The 12,783-nt window shown below is 47.2% G+C and overlaps 1 protein-coding gene across 1 annotated transcript in view; it reads right to left on the bottom strand.

The window, feature by feature from the left end:
- Positions 1 to 12,006, bottom strand: part of LOC139252427 (zinc finger protein 420-like) — a 31,925-nt gene extending 19,919 nt beyond the window's left edge. Inside the window, exons 1-2 of the mRNA XM_070873418.1 lie at positions 11,886 to 12,006; positions 1,712 to 1,898 (exon numbers count right to left, since the gene is read on the bottom strand). The gene's annotated coding sequence lies outside the window, so the exon portion shown is untranslated. The remainder of the gene's footprint in view (positions 1 to 1,711; positions 1,899 to 11,885) is intronic.
- Positions 12,007 to 12,783: the final 777 nt, after the last annotated feature.

Genomic DNA, 12,783 nt, shown 5'->3' with positions numbered 1-12,783 from the left:
TTCTTCTTATGCTGACTCTGGCTGGGTTCAGTTCTACACTCACTGGTTCCCCTCCCCTGATGGTGCTGACTCTGGCTGGGTTCAGTTCTTCAATCACACATTTCCCACTCTCTGCTCCCCTGATGGTGCTGACTTTGGCTGGGTTCAGTTCTTCAATCACACGTTTCCCACTCTCTGCTCCCCTGATGGTGCTGACTCTGGCTGGGTTCAGTTCTTCAATCACATGTTCCTTTCTCCGCCCCTGAAGCTTCTGACTCTGGCTGGGTTCAGTACTACACACACTGGTTCCCCTCCCTCTCCCTCCCCTGATGGTGCTGACTCTGACTAGGTTCAGTTCTACAATAACTGGTTTCCTCTCTCTCTCCTCCTCTGAAGTGCTGGCTATCTTAGATCTGGTCCTGTGTAATGAGATAGGATTAATAAACAATCTCCGAATAAAGGAGCCCCTTGGAATGAGTGATCATAGCATGGTTGAATTTCAAATTCAGATGGAGAGCGAGAAATTTGGATCTCAAACCAGCGTTCTAAGCTTAAATGACGGAGACTACATAGGTATGAGGGCAGATTGGGCAAAAGTGGACTGGGAAAATAGATTGAAGTGTAGGACGGTTAAAGTGTAAGGCCAAATTACAGCAAAATTCTAAAGGGGCAAAGTGTGTTAAAAACACAAGCCTGAAGGCTCTGTGCCTCAATGCGAGGAGTATTCGGAATAAGGTGGACGAATTAACAGCACAGATAGCTGTTAACCAATATGATGTAATTAGCATCACGGAGACATGGCTCCAGGGTGACCAAGGCTGGGAACTCAACATTCAGGGGTATTCAACATTCAGGATGGATAGACAGAATGGAAAAGAAGGTGGGGTGGCATTGCTGGTTAAAGAGGAAATTAACGCAACAGTAAGGAAGGACATTAGCTTGGATGATGTGGAATGACTATGGATGGAGCTACGGAATACCAAAGGGCAGAAAACGCGAGTGGGAATTATGTACACACCACCAAACAGTAGTAGTGAGGTTGGGGGCAGCATCAAATAAGAAATTAGGGATGCGTGCAATGAAGGTACAGCAGTTATCATGGGCGATTTTAATCTACATATTGATTGGGCTAACCAAACTGGTAGCAATGTGATGGAGGAGGATTTCCTGGTGTGTATTAGAGATCGTTTTCAAGACCAATATGTCGAGGAACCAACTAGAGGGCTGGCCATCCTAGACTGGGTGATGTGTAATGAGAGAGGACTAATTAGCAATCTTGTGCGAGGCCCCTTGGGGAAGAGTAGAATTCTTTATTAAGATGGAGAGTGACACATAATTAAGGTGAAGATAGGCACATTTTTGAGCGATAAGGGAGTAAAGGGTTATGGGGAGCGGACAGGGAATTCGAACCTAATCCATGATCGGATCAGCCATGATCTTATTGAATGGGGAGCAGGGTCAAGGGGCCAAATGGCCTGCACCTGCTCCTATTTCTTATGTTCTGGAGAATTTCCCCTCCACTCCCAGTTTTCACCACCGATTCTGGCTGGGTTCAGTTCTACACTCACTGGTTCCCTTCCCCTGAAGGTACTGACTCTGGCTGGGTTCAGTTCTACACTCACTGGTTCCCCTCCCCTGTAGGTGCTGACTCTGGCTGGGTTCAGTTCCAGACTCTGACATAATTCACTTTGTTCCTGCACTAACATGGCCGCGCATGCGCTTTGCTACTCACTGAATACAGATGGCAGACCGTTGAACCAGCCTTCCTACACCAAAATGTCCGCCGTTAGCCTGGTCCTGTGACCGAGAGTAAGCCCCGAAGCTGCAACCGCCGATATTCCGGTTATTATTCCGGGCTTGCGGCGGGCACCGGTTGTTTATGAAGCCTCCCCGGCTCCCCGTTGGTTCATTACTCCGCTCTGTACCGATGAAAAGGACACTTCTGAGGAGCCTGCACAAAACTTGTGCTCTCCGCCATTACCCGCACTGCACACACACCAAAGCCCCGCCCCCCAGGACCCGCGCCTGCGCACTGAGCTCCTGTAGTCTGGGTGCGGCACATTCTTCCCCACGGGGCATGCTGGGTACATAAGACCATGAAAAATATAAGCAGTAGTGGGCCACCCGGACCCCCGGGCCTGCTCCCCATTCAATAAGATCATGGCTGATCTGATCATAGAGTCAGCTCTACTTCCCTGCCCGCTCCCCAGAGCCCTTTACTCCCTTATCGCTCAAAAATCTGTCCATCTCCGCCTTAAATATATTCAATGAACCAGCCCTCACGGCTCTCTGGGGCAGAGAATTCCACAGATTTACAACCCTCTGAGAAAAGAAATTCCTCCTCATCTCAGTTTTAAATGGGCTGAGGAGAAAGGCTGCATTTGTGAATAGAACAGGATTTACTGTGATTGCATTGGACACTGAAACATGTTCATTCTGGCAGCTCTTGTTAGTTTCTGATGATCTTAATAGCCCCTATACGTGAGCTGGAAATTGATACCCTGTATAAACGTTGAATAAATTATCTGTGTTTCAAAAACAGTGTTTCGAATACTTGATTGTTCCGTGATCACAGGAGACCAATTGATGTTCCATTTTAGTGCTTTTTCTTAATCTAACTTATATCACTTCTCACCAATTTGTCTTCTTTCATATCAAACCCCAAACTTGTTCTGTTTGAGGTCCTACAAGACGAATTTATGGAGATAGGAGCTAAATTAAAAAGTAGGACCTCAAAGGTAGTAATCTCAGGATTGCTACCAATGCCACGTGCTGGTCAGAGTAGGAATTGCAGGATAGCTCAGAGGAATACGTGGCTTGAGGAGTGGTGCAGAAAAGAGGGATTCAAATTCCTGGAATATTGCAACTGGTTCTGGGGGAGGTGGGGCCAGTACAATTGATCTGCACCTGGGAAGGACCGGAACCAATGTCCTAGGGGGAGTGTTTGCTCGTTCTGTTGGGGAGGGATTAGAGTAATATGGTAGGGGGATGGGAACCTATGCAGGGAAACAGAGGGAAGTAGAATGGGGGCAGAAGCAAACCCATTGTACATGTCAACAATTCTATTTAAGTGCTGTTCAAAAGGCAGTGTCATTAATTTAGAATTTTTTTACATCAACAACAATACCAGGAATCAGTGAGTGTAGATGAATGGAGTAGGATTCAGGAGTAGAAAGAAGAAAAGTAAAAGTGGAGGGCAGAGAAACCCAAGACAAAAAGCAAAAAGGGCCACATTACAGCAAAATTCTAAAGGGGCAAAGTGTGTTAGAAAGACAAGCCTGATGGCTCTGTGCCTCAATGCGAGGAGTATTAGTAATAAGGTGGACGAATTAACTGCACAGATAGCTGTTAACAGATATGATGTAATTGGCATCACGGAGACATGGCTCCAGGGTGACCAAGGCTGGGAACTCAACATTCAGGGGTATTCAACATTCAGGAAGGATAGACAGAATGGAAAAGGAGGTGGGGTGGCGTTGCTGGTTAAAGAGGAAATTAACGCAATAGTAAGGAAGGACATTAGCTTGGATAATGTGGTATCAGTATGGGTGGAGCTACGGAATACCAAAGGGCAGAAAACGCTAGTGGGAGTTATTTACACACCACCAAACAGTAGTAGTGAGGTTGGGGACAGCATCAAATAAGAAATTAGGGATGCGTGCAATAAAGGTACTGCAGTTATCATGGGCGACTTTAATCTGCATATTGATTGGGGTAACCAACCTGGTAGCAATGCGGTGGAAGCGGATTTCCTGGAGTCTTTTATGGATGGTTTTCTAGACCAATATGCCGAGGAACCAACTAGAGGGCTGGCCATCCTAGGCTGGGTGATGTGTAATGAGAAATGATTAATGAGCACTCTTGTTTGCGAGGTCCCTTGGGGAAGAGTGACCATAATATGGTAGAATGTTTTGGTAGAAAATGGAGAGTGACACAGTTAATTCAGAGACTAGGGTCCTGAACTGAAGGAAAGGTAACTTCGATGGTATGAGACGTGAATTGGCTAGAATAGACTGGTGAATGATACTTAAGGGGTTGATGGTGGCTTGGTAATGGCAAACATTTAAAGATCACATTGATGAACTTCAACAATTGTACATCTCTGTCTGGAGTAAAAATAAAACGGGGAAGGTGGCTCAATCGTGGCTAACAAGGGAAATTAAGTATAATGTTCAATCCAAGGAGGAGGCATATCAACTGGTCAGATAAAGCAGCAAATCTGAGGACTGGGAGAATTTTATAATTCAGCAGAGGAGGACAAAGGGTTTAATTAGGAAGCGGAAAATAGAGTTTGAGAGGAAGCTTGCTGGGAACATAAAAACTGGCTGCAAAAGCTTCTATAGATATGTGAAAAGGAAAAGATTAGTGAAGACAAACGTAGGTCCCTTGCAGTCAGATTGAGGTGAATTTGTAATGGGGAACAAAGAAATGGCGGACCAGTTGAACAAATACTTTGGTTCTGTCTTCATGAAGAAAGACACCAATAACCTTCCGGAAATACTAGCAGACCGAGGGTCTGGTGAGAAGGAGGAGCTGAAGGAAATCCTTATTAGACGGGAAATTGTGTGAGGGAAATTGATGGGATTGAAGGCCGATAAATCCTCAAGGCATGATAGTCTGCATCCCAGAGTATTTAAGGAAGTGGCCCTAGAAATAGTGGATGCAATGGTGATCATTTTCCAACAGTCTGGATCAGTTCCTATGGGCTGGAGGGTTGCTAAATGTAACACCACTTTTTTTAAAATGGCGGGAGAGAGAAAATGGGTAATTATAGATCAGTTAGCCTGACATAAAGAGTGGGAAAAATGTTGGAATTAATTATTAAAGATGACATAACAGCGCATTTGGAAAGCAGTGAAAGGGTCAGTTCAAGTCAGCATGGATTTATGAAAGGGAAATCATGCTTGACAAATCTTCTAGAATTTTTTGGGGATGTAACTAGTAAAGTGGACAAGGGAGAACCAATGGATGTGGTGTATTTGGACTTTCAAAAGGCTTTTGACAAGGTCAAATAGCGGATGCATTGACAGTCATTTTCCAACATTCCATTGACTCTGGATCAGATCCTATCGAGTGGAGGGTAGCCAATGTAACCCCACTTTTTAAAAAAGGAGGGAGAGAGAAAACAGGGAATTATAGACCGGTCAGCCTGACCTCAGTATTGGGTAAAATGATGGAATCAATTATTAAGGATGTCATCACAGCGCATTTGGAAAAAGGTGACATGATAGGTCCAAGTCAGCATGGATTTGTGAAAGGGAAATCCTGCTTGACAAATCTTCTGGAATTTTTTGAGGATGTTTCCAGTAAAGTGGACAAGGGAGAACCAGTTGATGTGGTATATTTGGACTTTCAGAAGGCGAGGTCCCACACAAGAGATTAATGTGCAAAGTTAAAGCACATGGGATTGGGGGTAGTGTGCTGACATGGATTGAGAACTGGTTGGCAGACAGGAAGCAAAGAGTTGGAGTAAATGGGTATTTTTCAGAATGGCAGGCAGTGACTAGTGGGGTACCGCAAGGTTCTGTGCTGGGGCCCCAGCTGTTTACATTGTACATTAATGATTTAGACGAGGGGATTAAATGTAGTATCTCCAAATTTGCGGATGACACTAAGTTGAGTGGCAGTGTGAGCTGCGATGAGGATGCTATGAGGCTGCAGAATGACTTCGATAGGTTAGGTGAGTGGGCAAATGCATGGCAGATGAAGTATAATGTGGATAAATGTGAGGTTAACACAGAGAGGCAGACTATTATCTGAATTCAGACAGATTTGGAAAAGGACAGGTGCAAAGAGACCTGGGTGTCATGGTACATCAGTCATTGAAGGTTGGCATGCAGGTACAGCAGGCGGTTAAGAAAGCAAATGGTATGTTGGCCTTCATAGCGAGGGGATTTGAGTACAGGGGTAGGGAGGTGTTGCTACAGTTGCACAGGGCCTTGGTGAGGCCACACCTGGAGTATTGTGTACAGTTTTGGTCTCCTAACTTGAGGAAGGACATTCTTGCTATTGACGGAGTGCAGCGAAGATTCACCAGACTGATTCCCGGGATGGTGGGACTGACCTATCAAGAAAGACTGGATCAACTGGGCTTGTATTCACTGGAGTTCAGAAGAATGAGAGGGGTCCTCACAGAAACGTTTAAAATTCTGACGGGTTTAGACAGGTTAGATGCAGGAAGAATGTTCCCAATGTTGTGGAAGTCCAGAACCAGGGGTCACAGTCTAAGGATAAGGGGTAAGCCATTTAGGACCGAGATGAGGAGAAACCTCTTCACCCAGAGAGTGGTGAACCTGTGGAATTCTCTACCACAGAAAGTAGTTGAGGCCAATTCACTAAATATATTCAAAAGGGAGTTGGATGAAGTCCTTACTACTAGGGGGATCAAAGGGTATGACGAGAAAGCAGGAATGGGGTACTGAAGTTGCATGTTCAGCCATGAACTCATTGAATGGCGGTGCAGGCTAGAAGGGCCGAATGGCCTATTCCTGCACCTATTTTCTATGTTTCTATGTTTCTATGTCCCACATAAGAGATTGGTGCGCAAAATCAAAGCACCTGGTATTGTGGGTAATGTACTGACGTGGATAGAGAACTGGTTGGTAGACAGGAAGGAGAGAGTTGGGATAAACTAGTCCTTTTCAGAATGGCAGGCAGTGACTAGTGGGGTGCCGCAGGACTCAATGCTGGGACGCCAGCTATTTACAAGATACGTTAATGATTTAGATGAAGGAATTGAGTGTAATATCTCCAAGTTTGCAGATGACACCAAGCTGGGTGGCAGTGTGAGCTGTGAGGAGGACGCTAAGAGGCTGCAGGGTGACTTGGACAGGTTAGGTGAGTGGGCAAACTCATGGCAGATGCAGTATAATGTGAGCTAATCCACTTTGGTGGAAAAAACATGAAGGCAAAATATTATCTGAATGGTGGCAGATTAGGAAAGGGGAGGTGCAACGAGACCTGGGTATCATGCTACATCAGTCATTGAAAGTTGGCATACAGGTACAGCAGGTGGTAAAGAAGGCAAATGGTATGTGGGCGTTCATAGCTAGCGGATTTGAGTATAGGAGCAGGGAGGTCTTACTGCAGTTGTACAGGGCCTTAGTGAGGCCTCACCTGGAATATTGTGTTCAGTTTTGGTCTCCTAATCTGAGGAAGGACGTTCTTGCTATTGAGGGAGTGCAGCGAAGGTTCACCAGACTGATTCCCGGGATGGCAGGACTGACATATGAGGAGAGACTGGATCAACTGGGCCTTAATTCGCTGGAGTTTAGAAGGATGAGAGGGAATCTCATAGAAACATAAAATTCTGACGGGACTGGACAGGTTAGATGCAGGAAGAATGTTCCCGATGTCGGGGAAGTCCGGAACCAGGGGACCTTATCTAAGGATAAGGGGTAAGCCATTTAGGACTGAGATGAGGAGAAACTGCTTCACTCAGAGAGTTGTTAACCTGTGGAATCCCCTACCGCAGTGAGTTGTTGATGCCAGTTCATCGGACATATTCAAGAGGGAGTTAGATATGGCCCTTATGGCTGAAGGGGTCAAGCGGTATGGAGAGAAAGCAGGAAAGGGGTACTGAGGGAATGATCAGCCATGATCTTATTGAATGCTGGTGCAGTCAGAATCAAGGGAAGTCATAACGGGGAACAAAGAAATGGCAGACCAATTGAACAAGTACTTTGGTTCGGTATTCACTAAGGAGGACAAAAACAACCTTCCGGATGTAAAAGAGGAGGTGCAACGAGACCTGGGTGTCATGGTACATCAGTCATTGAAGGTTGGCATGCAGGTACAGCAGGCAGTTAAGAAAGCAAATTACATGTTGGCCTTCATAGCCAGGGGATTTGAGTACAGGGGCAGGGAGGTGTTACTAGAGTTCTACAGGGCCTTCGTGAGGTCACACCTGGAGTATTGTGTACAGTTTAGGTCTCCAAACTTGAGGAAGGACATTCTTGCTATTGAGGGAGTGCAGCGAAGGTTCACCAGACTGATTCCCGGGATGGCAGGACTGACATATCAAGAAAGACTGGAACAAGTGGGCTTGTATTCACTGGAGTTCAGAAGAATGAGAGGGGATTTCATAGAAATGTTTAACATTCTGATCGGTTTCGACAGGTTAGATGCAGGAAGAATGTTCCCAATGTTGGGGAGGTCCAGAACCAGGGGTCACAGTCTCAGGATAAGGGGTAAGCCAATTAGGACCGAGATGAGGAGAAACTTCTTCACCCAGAGAGTGGTGAACCTGTGGAATTCTCCACCACAGAAAGTTGTTGAGGTCAATTCACTAAATATATTCAAAAAGGAGTTAGGTGAAGTCCTGACTACTAGGGGGATCAAGGGGTATGACGAGAAAGCAGGAATGGGGTACTGAAGTTGCATGTTCAGCCATGAACTCATTGAATGGCGGTGCAGGCTAGAAGGGCCGAATGGCCTACCCCTGCACCTATTTTCTATGTTACGATGGGTCAGACGGTCTCATGAGAAGGAGGAACTGGAGGAAATCCTTATTAGTCGGGAAATTGTGTTGGGCAAATTGATGGGGTTGAAGGCCGATAAATCCCCAGGGCTTGATGGACTGCATCCCAGAATATTTAAGGAGGTGACCTTGGAAATAACGGATGCATTGACAGTCATTTTCCAACATTCCATATACTCTGGATCGGTTCCTATGGAGTGGAGGGTAGCTAATGTAACACCACTTTTTAAAAAAGGAGGTAGAGAAAAACCAGGTAATTATAGACCGGTCAGCCTGACATCGGTAGTGGGTAAAATGATGGAATCAATTATTTAGGATGTCATTGCTGCGCATTTGGAAAGAGGTGACATGATAGGTCCAAGTCACCATGGATTTGTGAAAGGGAAATCCTGCTTGACAAATCTTCTGGAATTTTCTGATGATGTTTCTAGTAGACTGGACAAGGGAGAACCAGTTGATGTGGTGTATTTGGACTTTCAGAAGGCTTTCGACAAGGTCCCACACAAGAGATTGATGTGCAAAGTTAAAGCGCATGGGATTGTGGGTAGTGTGCTGACGTGGATTGAGAACTGGTTGGCAGACAGGAAGCAAAGAGTAGGAGTAAATGGGTACTTTTCAGAATGGCAGGCAGTGACTAGTGGGGTACCGCAAGGTTCTGTGCTGGAGATCCAGCTGTTTACATTGCACATTAATGATTTAGACGAGGGGATTAAATGTAGTATCTCCAAACTTGCGGATGACACTAAGTTGGGTGGCAGTGTGAGCTGCGAGGAGGATGCTATGAGGCTGCAGAGTGACTTGGATAGGTTAGGTGAGTGGGCAAATGCATGGCAGATGAAGTATAATGTGGATAAATGTGAGGTTATCCATTTTGGTGGTAAAAACAGAGAGACAGACCATTATCTGAATGGTGACAGATTAGGAAAAGGGGAGGTGCAACGAGACCTGGGTGTCATGCTACATCAGTCATTGAAGGTTGGCATGCAGTTACAGCAGGCGGTTAAGAAAGCAAATGGCATGCTGGCCTTCATAGCGAGGGGATTTGAGTACAGGGGCAAGGAAGTGTTACTACAGTTGTACTTGGTGAGGCCACATCTGGATTATTGTGTACAGTTTTGGTCTCCTAACTTGAGGAAGGACATTCTTGCTATTGAGCGAGTGCAGCGAAGGTTCACCAGACTGATTCCTGGGATGGCAGGACTGACATATCAAGAAAGACTGGATCAACTGGGCTTATATTCACTGGAGTTCAGAAGAATGAGAGGGGATCTCATAGAAACGTTTAAAATTCTGACGGGTTTAGACAGGTCAGATGCAGGAAGAATCTTCCCAATGTTGGGGAAGTCCAGAACCAGGGGTCACAGTCTAAGGATAAGGGGTAAGCTATTTAGCACCGAGGTGAGGAAAAACTTCTTCACCCAGAGAGTGGTGAACCTGTGGAATTCTCTACCACAGAAAGTTGTTGAGGCCAATTCACTAAATATATTCAAAAAGGAGTTAGATGTAGTCCTTACTACTAGGGGGATCAAGGGGTATGGCGAGAAAGCAGGAATGGGGTACTGAAGTTGCATGTTCAGCCATGAACTCATTGAATGGCGGTGCAGGCTCGAAGGGCCGAATGGCCTACTCCTGCACCTATTTTCTATGATTTCTATGTATGATTTGAAATCCGTTACTTTCTGTATCAGTTAACCCGGAACAGATTAAATTTAACAAACTCATCCACACATTTTACACGTGATAGCCTGTGAAATATCGTGATATTTGTAATTGTTATTGCCACAAATTCCGTTCCCTAGTCACTGATTCCATTCCTCTCCCTAACTTCTGTCTGACACTGAACCAGTCTGTTCGCAACCTTGGTGTCATACTTAACCCTGAAATACGTTTTTGACCACATATCCACAGCATAACTAAGATTGTCTAGTTCCACCTCTGTAACATCGCCCATCTCTGCTCTTGCCTCAGCTCATCCACCGCTGAAGCCCTCATCCATGCCTTTGTTACTTCTGGTCTTGACAATTCCAACGCACTCCTCCCACATTCTACCCTACATAAACCAGAGTTGATCCAAAACTCGGCTGCCCGTGTCCGAACTCACACCAAGTCCTGCTCACCTATCACCCCTCTGCTCGCTGACCTACACTGGCTTTTGTTAAGCAACGCCTTGAGTTCAAAATTCTAATACTTATTTTCAAATCCCTCCATGGCCTCGCCCCTCCCTAGCTCTGTAATCTCTTCCAGCCCCACATCTGCTCCCCTCACCCCCCGGCCAAAAATATATCTGCCTTCCTGAGCATCCCTGATTATCATTGTTCAACCACTGGTGGCTTTGTTGGCTGTGCCTTCTGTTGTCCAGGCCCCAAGTTCTGGAATGCCCAGCTTAAACCTTCCTGTCTAACCCGTGCTGTACCTGCCCTGGCAGTTTTTGATGGGATAGTGTATCTAGGGGATATAGTCTCAGAAAAAGTGGCCGCCCATTTAAAACTGAGATGTGGAGGAATTTCTCCTCTCAGAGGGTTGTAAATCGGTGAATTCTCTGTCCCAGAGAGCTGTGGAGGCTGGGTCATTGAATATATTTAAGGCGGAGATAGACAGATTTTTGAGCGATAAGTGAGTAAAGGGTTCTGGGGAGTGTGCAGGAAAGTGGAGCTGACTCTATGATCAGACCAGCCATGATCTTATTGAATGGGGAGCAGCTTGGGGTCCGGGTGGCCCACTCCCGCTCCTATTTCTCATGGTCTTCACCCACCGAGCATGTTTTTTTCCCTTGTCTCTAGTGCCCACTGATCATTATCCCACCATTCACACCCCATCCTGACTAATGTTGTTCTAACTCCTGTCAGTACTATTTGAAATCGGCCCATCCTCCCTTTTGTCTCTCTAATCACTCCTGCCTTCCCCCCAATCACAGACCTTCCCTGTTGTCCTTTCTCCCCCTCCCCCTTTCAGTGCTCCTTCAGGATCTATTCTTTCCCAGCACTCTCCAGTTGTGACGGAGGGCCGCGGCCCCGCCCCCTCTGACGCTGCCCACAGATGCTGCCTGGGCCGCGGACACTTCCAGCATCTTCTGTTTGTGTCGCCAGAGACACTTTCCCTTCAGCACCGCGCGCCTTGGCTTGTTCGCCGATTGATTGATTGGCGCCTCGGCCCCACCCCCGCCGCCGCTGATTGGCGCGGAGCAGCGCGCGCTGGGTGGGCTGGTGTCCCGCGCCGCCTCGCCATTGGCTGCGGGCTGACGGGCGGTTGGCGGGCTCCGCTCGCGGCCTTTGAACTCGGGGGCCCGGGTGAGGCGGGGCGGAGTTGTGCGCAGGCGCGGGCCAGCCTATTGGCCGCGGACGGATGGACGACGTTTCACCGCCGTCGCGGAGGATGGAGCAGCGGCCCGAGCAGCGCGCCCGGTCTCCCTGCGGACTCACATACTCACGGACACGCGCGGGTAGCGAGATTTGGCCGCCGAGTCTGCGGGTGGCGGCTGCGGGGCACCTTCCGGCGGGGACGGGCCTTGGATACTGTCGGGGATTGTGGGGAGTTCGGCCGCCATCTTTGGGCAGCACGGGACCGGCCTCCACAGGGAGCGACAGGGGCGGGGCTTCCTGACGTCACAATGCTTTCCATTGTCCCTCTGCAGGGCAGAGAGCATGCGCGGCGGCCATCTTACTGCAGGGAGGCCATCAGGTGCAGGATGGGGACCAGTGACATGAATACATGAGAACATCAGAAATAGGAGATGAGTCGGCATTTGGTCCCTCGAGCTTGCCGCCATTCAATAAAATGATGGCTGCAGCATCTGGGGTGGTTCTCCTTGGAGCAGTGATGGTGCAGGGCAGGTTTAACAGAGGTGCTCACAATCAGGAAGCTTTAGATTGAGTCAGGGAACAGAGTGGTTCTCCTCACACAATCAGAGAATGTTTACAGCACGGAAGGCCATTAGGCCCGTCGAGACCCTGCTGGCTCCCAGCTCGTCCCACTGCCCCGCCCTTCCCTCACACCGGCCCTGCAAATGTTTTCTTTCAGAAACTTAATCAACTCTCTTTTGAAAGCTGTTGTTGATTCTTCCTCCACTACCCTTTCAGGCCGTGCATTCCAGATCCTAACCATGTGGTGTATTTAGATTTCCAAAAAACATTCAATAAGATGCCACACAAAAGGTTACTGCAGAAGATAAAGGTATGCAGAGTCAGAGGAAATGTATTAGCATGGATAGAGAATTGGGTGACTAACAGAAAGCAGAGAGTCAGGATAAATGGTTCCTTTTCGGGTTGGAAATCGGTGGTTAGTGGTGTGGCACAGGGATCAGTGCTGGGACCATAATTGTTTACAAT

This window comes from Pristiophorus japonicus, unplaced genomic scaffold, assembly GCF_044704955.1.
Source record: "Pristiophorus japonicus isolate sPriJap1 unplaced genomic scaffold, sPriJap1.hap1 HAP1_SCAFFOLD_468, whole genome shotgun sequence".
Classification (NCBI taxonomy): Eukaryota; Metazoa; Chordata; class Chondrichthyes; family Pristiophoridae; genus Pristiophorus; species Pristiophorus japonicus.
The sequence above is the reverse complement of the archived record's forward strand: the minus strand, read 5'-3'. Positions and strand labels throughout refer to the sequence as shown.